We start from the raw sequence: 12,457 nt of genomic DNA, 5'->3' as shown, positions 1-12,457 counted from the left end.
GATCTGTATGGAGCACGAGCTATTGGTGCAGCTCCTGGTACGAGATCTATTTGAAATTCAACAGATCGGTGTGGAGGTAGTCCCGGTAATTCTTTCGGAAATACATCGGGAAATTCTTTTGCGACGGGAACATCATTGATGTTCTTTTCTTCGGGTTTGACTTCATCGATGTGTGTTAGAACGGCATAGTAACCTTTTCTTATTAGCTTTTGCGCCTTCAAATTACTAATAAGATTTAGCTTCGCGTTGCTCTTTTCTCCGTACACCATTAAGAGTTTTCCTTTTTCGCGCATGATGCGAATCACATTTTTGTAACAAATGATCTCTGCTTTCACCTCTTTCAACCAATCCATGCCGATTATCACATCAAAACTCCCTAACACTACTGATATCAAATCAATCTTAAACGTTTCGCTAACCAGTTTAATTTATCGATTCCGACATATATTATCTGCTGAAATTAATTTACCGTTTGCTAATTCGAGTAAAAATTTACTATCCAAAGGTGTCAATGGAAAACTTAATTTAGCACAAAAATCTCTACTCATATAGCTTCTATCCGTACCCGAATCAAATAAAACATAAGTAGATTTATTGTCAATGAGAAACGTACCCGTAACAAGCTCCGGGTCTTCCTGCGCTTCTACCGCATTAATATTGAAAACTCTTCCACCACCTTGCCCATTATTTTTCCCTGGGTTCAGGAAATTACTCCTAATGTAGCCCAGTTTTCCACATCCATAACAAACAAAGGCGGCATTACTTGTTTCGACATTATCTGTTATTTTATTTCTGTTATTCATTGGGCCGTAAACCTCACACTTTCTTGCACCATGGCCAGTTCTTTTACACTTGGTGCAAAATTTCATGCAGAACACATTCTGCTGGTACTCTTCACACCCTTGGCATGGCGGTTTCTGATTATTGTTGTTGTTGCGGTTGTTATTATTGTTGGGATGATTGTTGTAGTTGTTGTTGTTGGGACGTTTGTTGTAGTTGTTGTTGTTGGGATTGCGATTGTTGTTGTTGCCAGGGGTTGCCACCCCTTGGACCCCACTTTCAGGGGCGCTGCCCCCGAACCCCCGTCATAATTACGATAAGTTTAAACAAGTGTGCACTCCACACTTTCCCAAACTTGTTCGATATTTATCAAGGTTATTTTGGTTAACAAATTAATCTCATTACACTTAAATCATATTGGTGACACAAATCACCAACAATGAATATATCTTAATATGATATATACATTAAAATGTCGTTACAATGATAATCGTTACATATATGCCTCGTTTCGAAATTCTTAAGTTAGTAATCTTGTTTTTACATATGTAGTTCATTGTTAACACACTTAATGATATATATAATTATCATGTCATATACAAGTTATAACGTTCGTGAATCATCGGACAAACTGGGTGGTCAAATGTTAACACAAAATCCGTTTCAATTAATCAAGTCTTAACAAGTTTGATTGCTTAACATGTTGGAAACATTTAATCATGTAAATATAGTTTTCATTTAATATATAATCATGGAAAAGTTCGGGTCACTACATTAGTTTATGATGGAGAAACAATAAAAGAAACTGCACAGCAGCAGTTATTCGTGGGTTTGGTTTCAACATAAGACATAAATAACCTGTAGCAATTATAGAATGAAACATAAACGCAAGTCACTGCAGAAGTAATTAGTTTCCTATCGTGGTGTTGGAGTTTGACAGAAAACAGAAAATAATTGATCGTAGCAGTAGTAACTCTCTTTTGCAGGTGGGTGGTGATGGTTTTAATGGTGTCACGAAGAACAGTAGACAGGAACTTAAATTATATATGATTATGGTGATGGTTTGGAGGTGATGCAAGGTGGAAGTTATAATCATATAATAGGTATATGTATATGTTTATATAGATGGTTAAATGGTAGTTTACAACAAAAAGAAACGAATAGTTTAAGTGGTGGATCACGATGGGTCTTGTGGTTGCAGGTTGTTCTCGGTGGTGATTCAAATAAGCATGACTGCAGTAACCGTAACAATCAAGTAGAACTTGATGGGTTTTATTTTGAGTGAATTTTATGAACCGAAAGTGGTAGTGATTGATAGTTAGGATGGTGAAGGGTTTGCTCGGCCAGAAAACAGAAGTAGAAAACAAAGATGTGTTGGGGTCGAAAGATGGAGTTCGGTTGATATGGTTCCCCATGATACTTGTTTGTTAAGTAGATTTGATAAGAGAAAATAATACAGAGAGTGAAAGTGGGTGTTCCATGTGTCTCTTAATCTATCTATACAGTGAGTGAAAGTGGGTGTTCCATGTGTCTCTTAATCTATCTATATGTATATATTATCTATCGATATCATATATAATTGGGATATCTTTGATCAATCAAAACACTAAGTGGATATGAGCTGTACTCCACACAAAAAAAGGAAATAATGTAACAATCATTTAAACCGTGTGTGTGTATATATATATATATATATATATATATATATATATATATATATATATATATATATATATATATATATATATATATATATATATATATATAAATAGATATATAGTTAGGAACTGAAATGAATTCAATCATTTAACACTGTATCAACAGGAAAGCGGTCAGAATCTTATAATTTTGTGCTGACAGTTTCAATAGGGTTTTTATATCGTGGTCCATTGCTAAACAGTTACGGATAAACTAATTCCGAAAAATCTCATATTTTTGAATTAAACATATTTATATATTGTGATCATTAACTGTTTGAAACCTGATCAAAAATGTTCATCTAATAATTATTTTTAATTCCAAGTAATATGTACGGAGTATTATTATTCAAAGTAGGAAGATAAATATATTTTTATTAAATCTATATTTTATGTAACTTATTAATGGATCAACATTTATTTTTAGATTCTCCAAACATTTGTACCAAACTTGTTTAATAATGATCGAATCACAAATGAGTGTTATTGTTGCTTACTAAATAAATTAGAAACCATATAAATATAATTTGTCTATACATATAGACACGTTTTATTATATCGTAAGTTATTTATTTAATTCTAACAATTAAACCATATATTATCTAAAATTATATTTTAATGTATTTATATATTTATATCTATATATTTAAATATATATATTTATCTATTTACAAATAGTTGTTCATGAATCGTCGAAAATGGTTGAAGGGTAATTGCATTTATGAAAATAGTTCAAAATTTTTGAGACTCAACCTAACAGACTTTGCTTATCGTGTCAAAATCATATAAAGATTAAGTTTAAATTTGGTCGGAAATTTTCGGGTCGTCACAGTACTTACCCGTTAAAGAAATTTCGTCCCGAAATTTGAGTGAGGTCGTCATGGCTAAAAATAAAAATGTTTTCATGATGAAAATGAGTTGATAAATATACTTTAATCATCATTAGATAAAACAATTCGGTTACTCGAAACGTACGACTGAAGCTATCACAAAAGAGTGAATTAGGGAGATAAAGTTTGTTATAACTTTTGACGTAGTCGTGGTTGAATTTCGGAATTCAAGGGATTTCAAAGAAAATCTTCGTTGTCTATATAAGATTTGATTCAATAGTGATTAAGGAAATTAAGATCGCTTTAATTAACTGCGGTCATCTGCCTCGCTTGCTCTGTCGGATATTTCCATTATAAATTTACATCTTCCGTTTTATTATTCTCACCATTCTTATACTTTCTTCCTTAATCCATACTTCTAAAGATTGTAAAAATGCTTAATCTAGTACTGATCCTTGTCCTTCTTCTAACAATCGCTTCTGTCTTCCTCCTTTTTCATCTACCACCGGACGAATCTGTTAACTTCTACTATTACCTTGGTATTATAGTGTTTTTCATTCTCCCGTGTATTACGTTGCTATCCGCATTGATATACACGGTTTGTAATTTATGTGTTTGTGATCGGCTTTATATTTTCCTTTATATTTCGGAGCTCCATGCTCTTGTTTTCTCTTCCCAATTCTAAATCAAGCGAATAATGGTCCAGAATTCGTAGATATAGAGTTTCGAATGATCATAATGTTCTAAGTAGGAAGGAACGTAATAGCACGATTTGATTTGGTAAATTACCAGAAATCACGGAAAGATAGAAATATCAAGTAATTACTTTCTTGATATGTTTAGAGATTAAATAGAATGAAAGAGTTATGTAACGTGGTACATGATGGCGGTATAGTCTGTGAATCATCACGTTCCATTAGAAATTTCAGCATGACTTACTGTAATATAACCACGTTGGTCTGCCGTAATTATATTATACAAACTCATGCTTCAATTCCCAACACTTCTCCAGAAATCATTCATAATTTAAACTCGAATTTCAAAGAAATTTAGAAACTAAAATAGTTTCCTTTATGATGTAACACGGATAGCACGAAGAGATAAATAATTTCGAACAAGAAGAGTTATGAAAATATCCTCAGAAATATCGAGGATATTTATGATGATATTTTCAGAATTTCTAGGATCGAAGGTTGAGGAAGAAAGATTTTCCACAAGATTTAACATGAGTACGGAACAAGATATTCTCTAAAGATTTCATCGGATACAGAATTATCTGAATTCTTTGAATATAGGATTTGGTCCTTGTATTTTCCTTGGTCTCCTTCATGGTTAGCTCAATTCGTTTTTCAGTACCAAATTTTCTATCGAGCGTTCCCAACATTCCATTCTTTATTATCAAACTTTTGGCCGTTTAGACCATCTACAATTTTGCTATTTCCTCTGCATTTAATGCTACCATATCTGAATCATCGATTATCAATCCAAGGTGGTTTCAAGAGAACTGTGTTTTTAGGTGATTAAACGATGATGGTAATCGTCAAGATACAAAGGGTGTTTAAGATGAAATCAAGTGGAAAACTTGAAGAATTGTTTAGTTTCATATGTTATAATCAATATTTTAATTCATTTTAATTGTCCAATGTTGGTAGTCCACAGTTAGTAGTCCACAGTTAGTAGTTCAATAATTCATATATAGTTTAATGTATTATATTCGAATTAATTAATACGTGTCGTGACCCATTATATACATGTCTTAGACTCGATCACAACTCAAAGTATATATATTATTTTGGAATTAACCTCAACCCTGTATAGCTTACTTGATCATTACCGCATATAGAGTGTCTATGATTATTCTAAATAATATATATAGATGCGTCGATATGATATGTCAAAACCTTGTATACGTGTCCCGATATTTAAAGTGCGTAAAATAAATAACAGAAATTAAATGACGATAAATAAAATTGCGATAGATAAATTGCGATAAATAAAATGTAATCAGTTAGCTAGGAACAGTTAGCTAGGATTTTGTTAGCGTGGATTCTTAACAAAATTTCTCATAGTTAATTTGTTTGTTTCTAACAAATTTTATTTATTTTTTTTTATTTTTTTTGTCCATTGTTTTCTTCATTATGCCACTTGTTGGATTCTGATAGGTCAAAATCCAAATATGAAATTGAATGAAAATGGTTATTTTGTGGTGAACGGATTCGTATATCTGTGGATGTAAGTAGGATAGTAAATGACTGTTGAATCAGATTCGAAGAATGTATAGTGTAACTTATTAATGTGAAATCTAAATATTCATCGGGTATTACCTACCCGTTAAATATTTTCACGATTAACAGTTTGTACAAAAGAATTTTTAATTACAATCTTTATGAAAATATACTTACATATATATTTTCTTCAGATGTAATTATGGATTTAATGAGTTAATATGATGTTAAACTCATATGATTTACGATTAGAACTAGAGTACATAATCTCTAAAACATTAAAGATTACATAATCGCCATGTCGAACGAAGATAAATGATGTAGAACTTCATGTTGAACGATGATTATCGATGTAGAACGGTATGTAGAACAAAGATTATGCTCGGGGTATAGATTGTAATGTTGAGGCGTGTGATGCATATGTTGAGGTTTGTGTTGTGGGTGATACTGATGTTGATCTTGGTGGTACTGTTGGAGCCGGTGATGTTGTCGAAGCTGGTAAATTTTGTACCATATTTTTCAAATTGATTACTCGAGCACGAAGCTCGTTGACTTCTTCCATTATTTCGGAATGATTGTCGGTCGGAACGAGCGGATGAATAAGATCTAGAATTTGAGTTAGTATATAATCGTGACGAGATACTCTGGAAATGAAAGAGAAAATGGTATTACGGACAGGTTCGCCGGTAAGTGCTTCAGGTTCATCGTCAAGAGGTGAATTCGGTTGATGGAAAGGATCGCCTTCTTCTCGTCTCCAATGATTAAGTCGACTACGAACCCATCCTCAATTCATCCAGAATAGATGATAGCTAATTGGTTTATCCATTCTGGTCACACTGCTTTCGGAGCTCGAGTGAAACTCTATGTCAGAATAGCAGTCGGAATCCGAGGAACTTGAACTAGTAGCGAGTTCCATTTCGTACGAGTGAATAAAGGATTTTTCGATATGAAATGATTTTCGAATATTGGATGTTATTCTAACTACATAGAATATATATATATATATATATATATATATATATATATATATATATATATATATATATATATATATATATATATATATATATATATATATATGGTACTAAAGATTTCGTAGACTACGGAAGAACTTTCGGAAGATGTCAGACAAAGTTTATAGTAACAGATACGCTACGATATGAATTTTATCTATACACTATTCATGCAATTAATGCAGTAAGATGTGTCTAGACTAAGAATGATAAGCAAGTGATTCCCTAAGAATGATAAGCAGGTAAATTTCGACACGAAATTATAAGCAAAACTTTTGACATGCCGACACGGTCGAAGTCCAGACTCACTAATGCATCTAAACAACTATCATTTAGACATACTAATGCAAGACCTGGTTCACTTAGACCACCGCTCTGATACCACATGTTATACCCCGTCCCAATCCATAAGGACGAATACAATAACATATGATTACATCGCGAGGTAATTGACCTCTAAATGATATATTTTACAAACATTGCATTCGCTTTTAAAAGACAAACTTTCATTATATCGAAAGTTGACAGCATGTAATCCCACTATAAATGACTTAATAATATTCTTGATGAACTCAACGACTCGAATGAAACGTCTTTTGAAATATGCCATGAATGACTCCAAGTAATATCTTTAAAATGGGCAAATGCACAGCGGAAGATTTCTTTCATACCTGAGAATAAACATTCTTTAAAGTGTCAACCAAAAGGTTGGTGAGTTCATAAGTTTATCGTAAACAATAAAATTCATCATTTTGATAGACCACAAGATTCAAATACAGTACACCTATCTCGTGTACGAAACCATTTTTCATAATGCTTAGCAGAGTAGGTTCGTATCCTTTTCTCCCCCGTAGGTTGCCTCGCGATTTTTAAATAATCGTGCACATATCTCGTGCACAAAACTAATACACATAACATGTGTATAAAAATCATTCTCTCGATACATAACATTCATTTCGATTTTATTGCTCAACATGGTAACTGACCTTAACATATAATGCGCATCAATAATATCCCCAAAAACAGAACATCTCGTCTGTATAATATATAAACTTCGAAGTACTAAACACCACACCCACTAGCTCTTCCGTCTAGTGAACATTTTGGGTGGGGGTGTTAAACCCGGTAGCTACCTTTAGGATTCGCGTGAATTAGGGCCATACCCGTTTCTAATTCTTAGGTTACCAAGCAATAATAATCAGGGGAAATATTGACAATAATTAGTGGCAATTATAGCGTCCAACTAAATCAATAATAATCCACAGAACTTCTGTCTGCATAATAATTCATTCGAGGAATGTTTTGCTTGTGTCTATCTCGTCAAACATTTATAAAAGCATCTCAGTTCAAAAATATAGATTTCAAAGGCATTTAATAAAACAGTTGTAAAAAAGCGCATGTATTCTCAGTCCCAAAAATTTAAAGAGTAAAAGAGAATCAAATGAACTCACAATACGATATTTTGTAGTAAAAATATGCATACGACGATACTGAACAATGCAATGTTGGCATCGAATTCACGAACCTATATCATTTATATATATATTAACACACATAATTGTAATCGAACAACATTATAGTTATTTTGTTATGTATTAAGATTAATATTCTTATATATATTTTATTAATACATATAATATGTTATAATACTTATTTGATATATAATTCAATTAACGTTATAATATTGTATTAGTTAAAACATAATTTTATGTAATATTAGTATACTTATGTAATAAATATATTTAATGTACAAAATATTTATTTGTTAGAATGATAGTTTTGAAAATATTGATTTACTAATAATAATAATAATAATAATAATAATAATAATAATAATAATAATAATAATAATAATAATAATAATAATAATAATAATAATAATAATAATAATAATTACTTTATTAATAATGATAATACTAATAACAAAAATGAAAATGATAATTTTTAATAATAATGATACTAATAATGTTATTAATAATAATAATGATAACAATCATAATAATACTGATAATAATATTAATACTAATACTAATGTTAATAATAATAATAACAAAATTTTATTAATCTTTTTAATACTAATGATAATATTATTAATTGTATGAATGATACTAATAATTATATTTTTAATATTTGTAATAATAATAATAATAATAATTAATAATGATAATGATAATAATAATAATAATAATGAGTAATAAGTGTACTACCTCAAAGAAGTAGCCCTTAAAAACATGCCCAAGTTCGGGATTGAACCCGCGACCTCCCGCTAACCCGATATCATCCTTAACCATGGCTCTACTAGTTCGTTTCTAAAATACTCCCAGGTTATTTCCTTTTAATCAGAATATTTCTGTTTGTTCAGCATCAATATTACAATCCTTATCCCATTATCATGATCATAATCACGAACCTCACCATCATATCACCATAATTCGTGTCACCATGATCATTAACGTTTCATCATAAACATGAACAAATATAAAATCATAACATCCACCCGCTCATCATCATACGTATACATCATCATCATTACTTAACAATCGTCTTTTTCATTATCTTGTTTCTTCATCTTAATCTCATGTTATTACATACTCATCATCCTCTATCATGCATCGTAAAAAAAAAAATATAAACGAAGTAGTAGTAGTGCAGTATGATTGTGCCGAGCAAAAAAAAAAAGGGTTTTGAAACTGGTTCAACAACAGCCCAATCAAGAACAATTAATTGGATCATGGCTCAATACAAAATAAAAACCCAACAGAAACTCAAGGTAACTCACAGCCCAAAAGAGAAATCGAAGCCCAACAACCAGGACAATATCCAGTAAAAATATAAGGTGTACGTGCGTGTGTGTTGTTGCTGGCTCCACCGAATTAATTAATAATAGAATTAAGTCACCACATTGAACAAGTGGTTATCACTTTAGCATATGTCGGCCACAGAGAAAAAAATACGCCATATCAGTTGAACTTTAATATTATTTACAGATTTCACAATCGACTTCATAATGGCTGTAGGGTTTAATTACAGCAGGAAAGAGAAAAAAATAGGAACAAGCTGCAGTAACAGTGATATCGAACTGGTCTGTCAGGAACAATAGCACGAGCAGTAACCAGAATAATATCAACGGCTGTTTTGGTTTCCCAACCAGAACAGAAATGAAATCGAAGGTTAACTCAAAATCATACATGTGAGTTTGTTGGGTTTGCTTCGTACGTTCAACAGGAAATAGCAGCATGAACAAATTATCAATGGTTATGATTAGACGATGGTTTAGCGGTTGTTTTCGAATTAATTGGAAACAGAAACTAGTGGCAGTGGTGGTGATGAATTCAGTAAGAAGAACATGAGAGAAAGAAAGAAGATGAGATAGAGAGACGTGAGAGAGAGTGAATTGGTGATGATCTATTGTGGTTGTGGTGTTAGTTATGATGGAGAAACAATAAAAGAAACTACACAGCAGCAGTTATTCGTGGGTTTGGTTTCAACATAAAACATAAATAACATGTAGCAATTATAGAATGAAACAGAAATGCAAGTCACTGCAGAAGTAATTAGTTTGCTGTCGTGGTGTTGGAGTTTGATAGAAAACAGAAAATAATTGATCATAGCAGCAGTAACTCTCTTTTGCAGGTGGGTGGTGATGGTTTTAATGGTGTCACGAAGAACAGTAGACAGGAACTTAAATTATATATGATTATGGTGATGGTTTGGAGGTGATGCAAGGTGGAAGTTGTAATCATATAATAGGTATATGTATATGTTTATATAGATGGTTAAATGGTAGTTTACAACAAAAAGAAACAAATAGTTAAAGTGGTGGATCACGATGGGTCTTGTGGTTGCAGGTTGTTCTTGGTGGTGATTCAAATAAGCATGACTGCAGTAACCGTAACAATCAAGTAGAACTCGATGGTGAAATGTCCCGTTCTTATTGATTAAAAACGTTCCATATTAATTGATTTTGTTGCGAGGTTTTGACCTCTATATGAGACGTTTTTCAAAGACTGCATTCATTTTAAAACAAACCATAACCTTTATTTCATCAATAAAGGTTTAAAAAGCTTTACGTAGATTATCAAATAATGATAATCTAAAATATCCTGTTTACACACGACCATTACATAATGGTTTACAATACAAATATGTTACAACAAAATAAGTTTCCTGAATGCAGTTTTTACACAATATCATACAAGCATGGACTCCAAATCTCGTCCTTATTTAAGTATGCGACAGCGGAAGCTCTTAATAATCACCTGAGAATAAACATGCTTAAAACGTCAACAAAAATGTTGGTGAGTTATAGGTTTAACCTATATATATCAAATCATAATAATAGACCACAAGATTTCATATTTCAATACACATCCCATACATAGAGATAAAAATCATTCATATGGTGAACACCTGGTAACCGACATTAACAAGATGCATATATAAGAATATCCCCATCATTCCGGGACACCCTTCGGATATGATATAAATTTCGAAGTACTAAAGCATCCGGTACTTTGGATGGGGTTTGTTAGGCCCAATAGATCTATCTTTAGGATTCGCGTCAATTAGGGTGTCTGTTCCCTAATTCTTAGATTACCAGACTTAATAAAAAGGGGCATATTCGATTTCGATAATTCAACCATAGAATGTAGTTTCACGTACTTGTGTCTATTTTGTAAATCATTTATAAAACCTGCATGTATTCTCATCCCAAAAATATTAGATTTTAAAAGTGGGACTATAACTCACTTTCACAGATTTTTACTTCGTCGGGAAGTAAGACTTGGCCACTGGTTGATTCACGAACCTATAACAATATATACATATATATCAAAGTATGTTCAAAATATATTTACAACACTTTTAATATATTTTGATGTTTTAAGTTTATTAAGTCAGCTGTCCTCGTTAGTAACCTACAACTAGTTGTCCACAGTTAGATGTACAGAAATAAATCGATAAATATTATCTTGAATCAATCCACGACCCAGTGTATATGTATCTCAGTATTGATCACAACTCAAACTATATATATTTTGGAATCAACCTCAACCCTGTATAGCTAACTCCAACATTCACATATAGAGTGTCTATGGTTGTTCCGAAATATATATAGATGTGTCGACATGATAGGTCGAAACATTGTATACGTGTCTATGGTATCTCAAGATTACATAATATACAATACAAGTTGATTAAGTTATGGTTGGAATAGATTTGTTACCAATTTTCACGTAGCTAAAATGAGAAAAATTATCCAATCTTGTTTTACCCATAACTTCTTCATTTTAAATCCGTTTTGAGTGAATCAAATTGCTATGGTTTCATATTGAACTCTATTTTATGAATCTAAACAGAAAAAGTTTAGGTTTATAGTCGTAAAAATAAGTTACAAGTCGTTTTTGTAAAGGTAGTCATTTCAGTCGAAAGAACGACGTCTAGATGACAATTTTAGAAAACATACTTCCACTTTGAGTTTAATCATAATTTTTGGATATAGTTTCATGTTCATAATAAAAATCATTTTCTCAGAATAACAACTTTTAAATCAAAGTTTGTCATAGTTTTTAATTAACTAACCCAAAACAGCCCGCGGTGTTACTAGGACGGCGTAAATCCGGTTTTACGGTATTTTTCGTGTTTCCAGGTTTTAAATCATTAAGTTAGCATATCATATAGATATAGAACATGTGTTTAGTTGATTTTAAAAGTCAAGTTAGAAGGATTAACTTTTGTTTGCGAACAAGTTTAGAATTAACTAAACTTTGTTCTAGTGATTACAAGTTTAAACCTTCGAATAAGATAGCTTTTAATGTATGAATCGAATGATGTTATGAACATCATTACTACCTTAAGTTCCTTGGATAAACCTACTGGAAAAGAGAAAAATGGATCTAGCTTCAACGGATCCT

This window comes from Rutidosis leptorrhynchoides, chromosome 2, assembly GCF_046630445.1.
Source record: "Rutidosis leptorrhynchoides isolate AG116_Rl617_1_P2 chromosome 2, CSIRO_AGI_Rlap_v1, whole genome shotgun sequence".
Taxonomy (NCBI): Eukaryota; Viridiplantae; Streptophyta; class Magnoliopsida; order Asterales; family Asteraceae; genus Rutidosis; species Rutidosis leptorrhynchoides.
The sequence above is the reverse complement of the archived record's forward strand: the minus strand, read 5'-3'. Positions refer to the sequence as shown.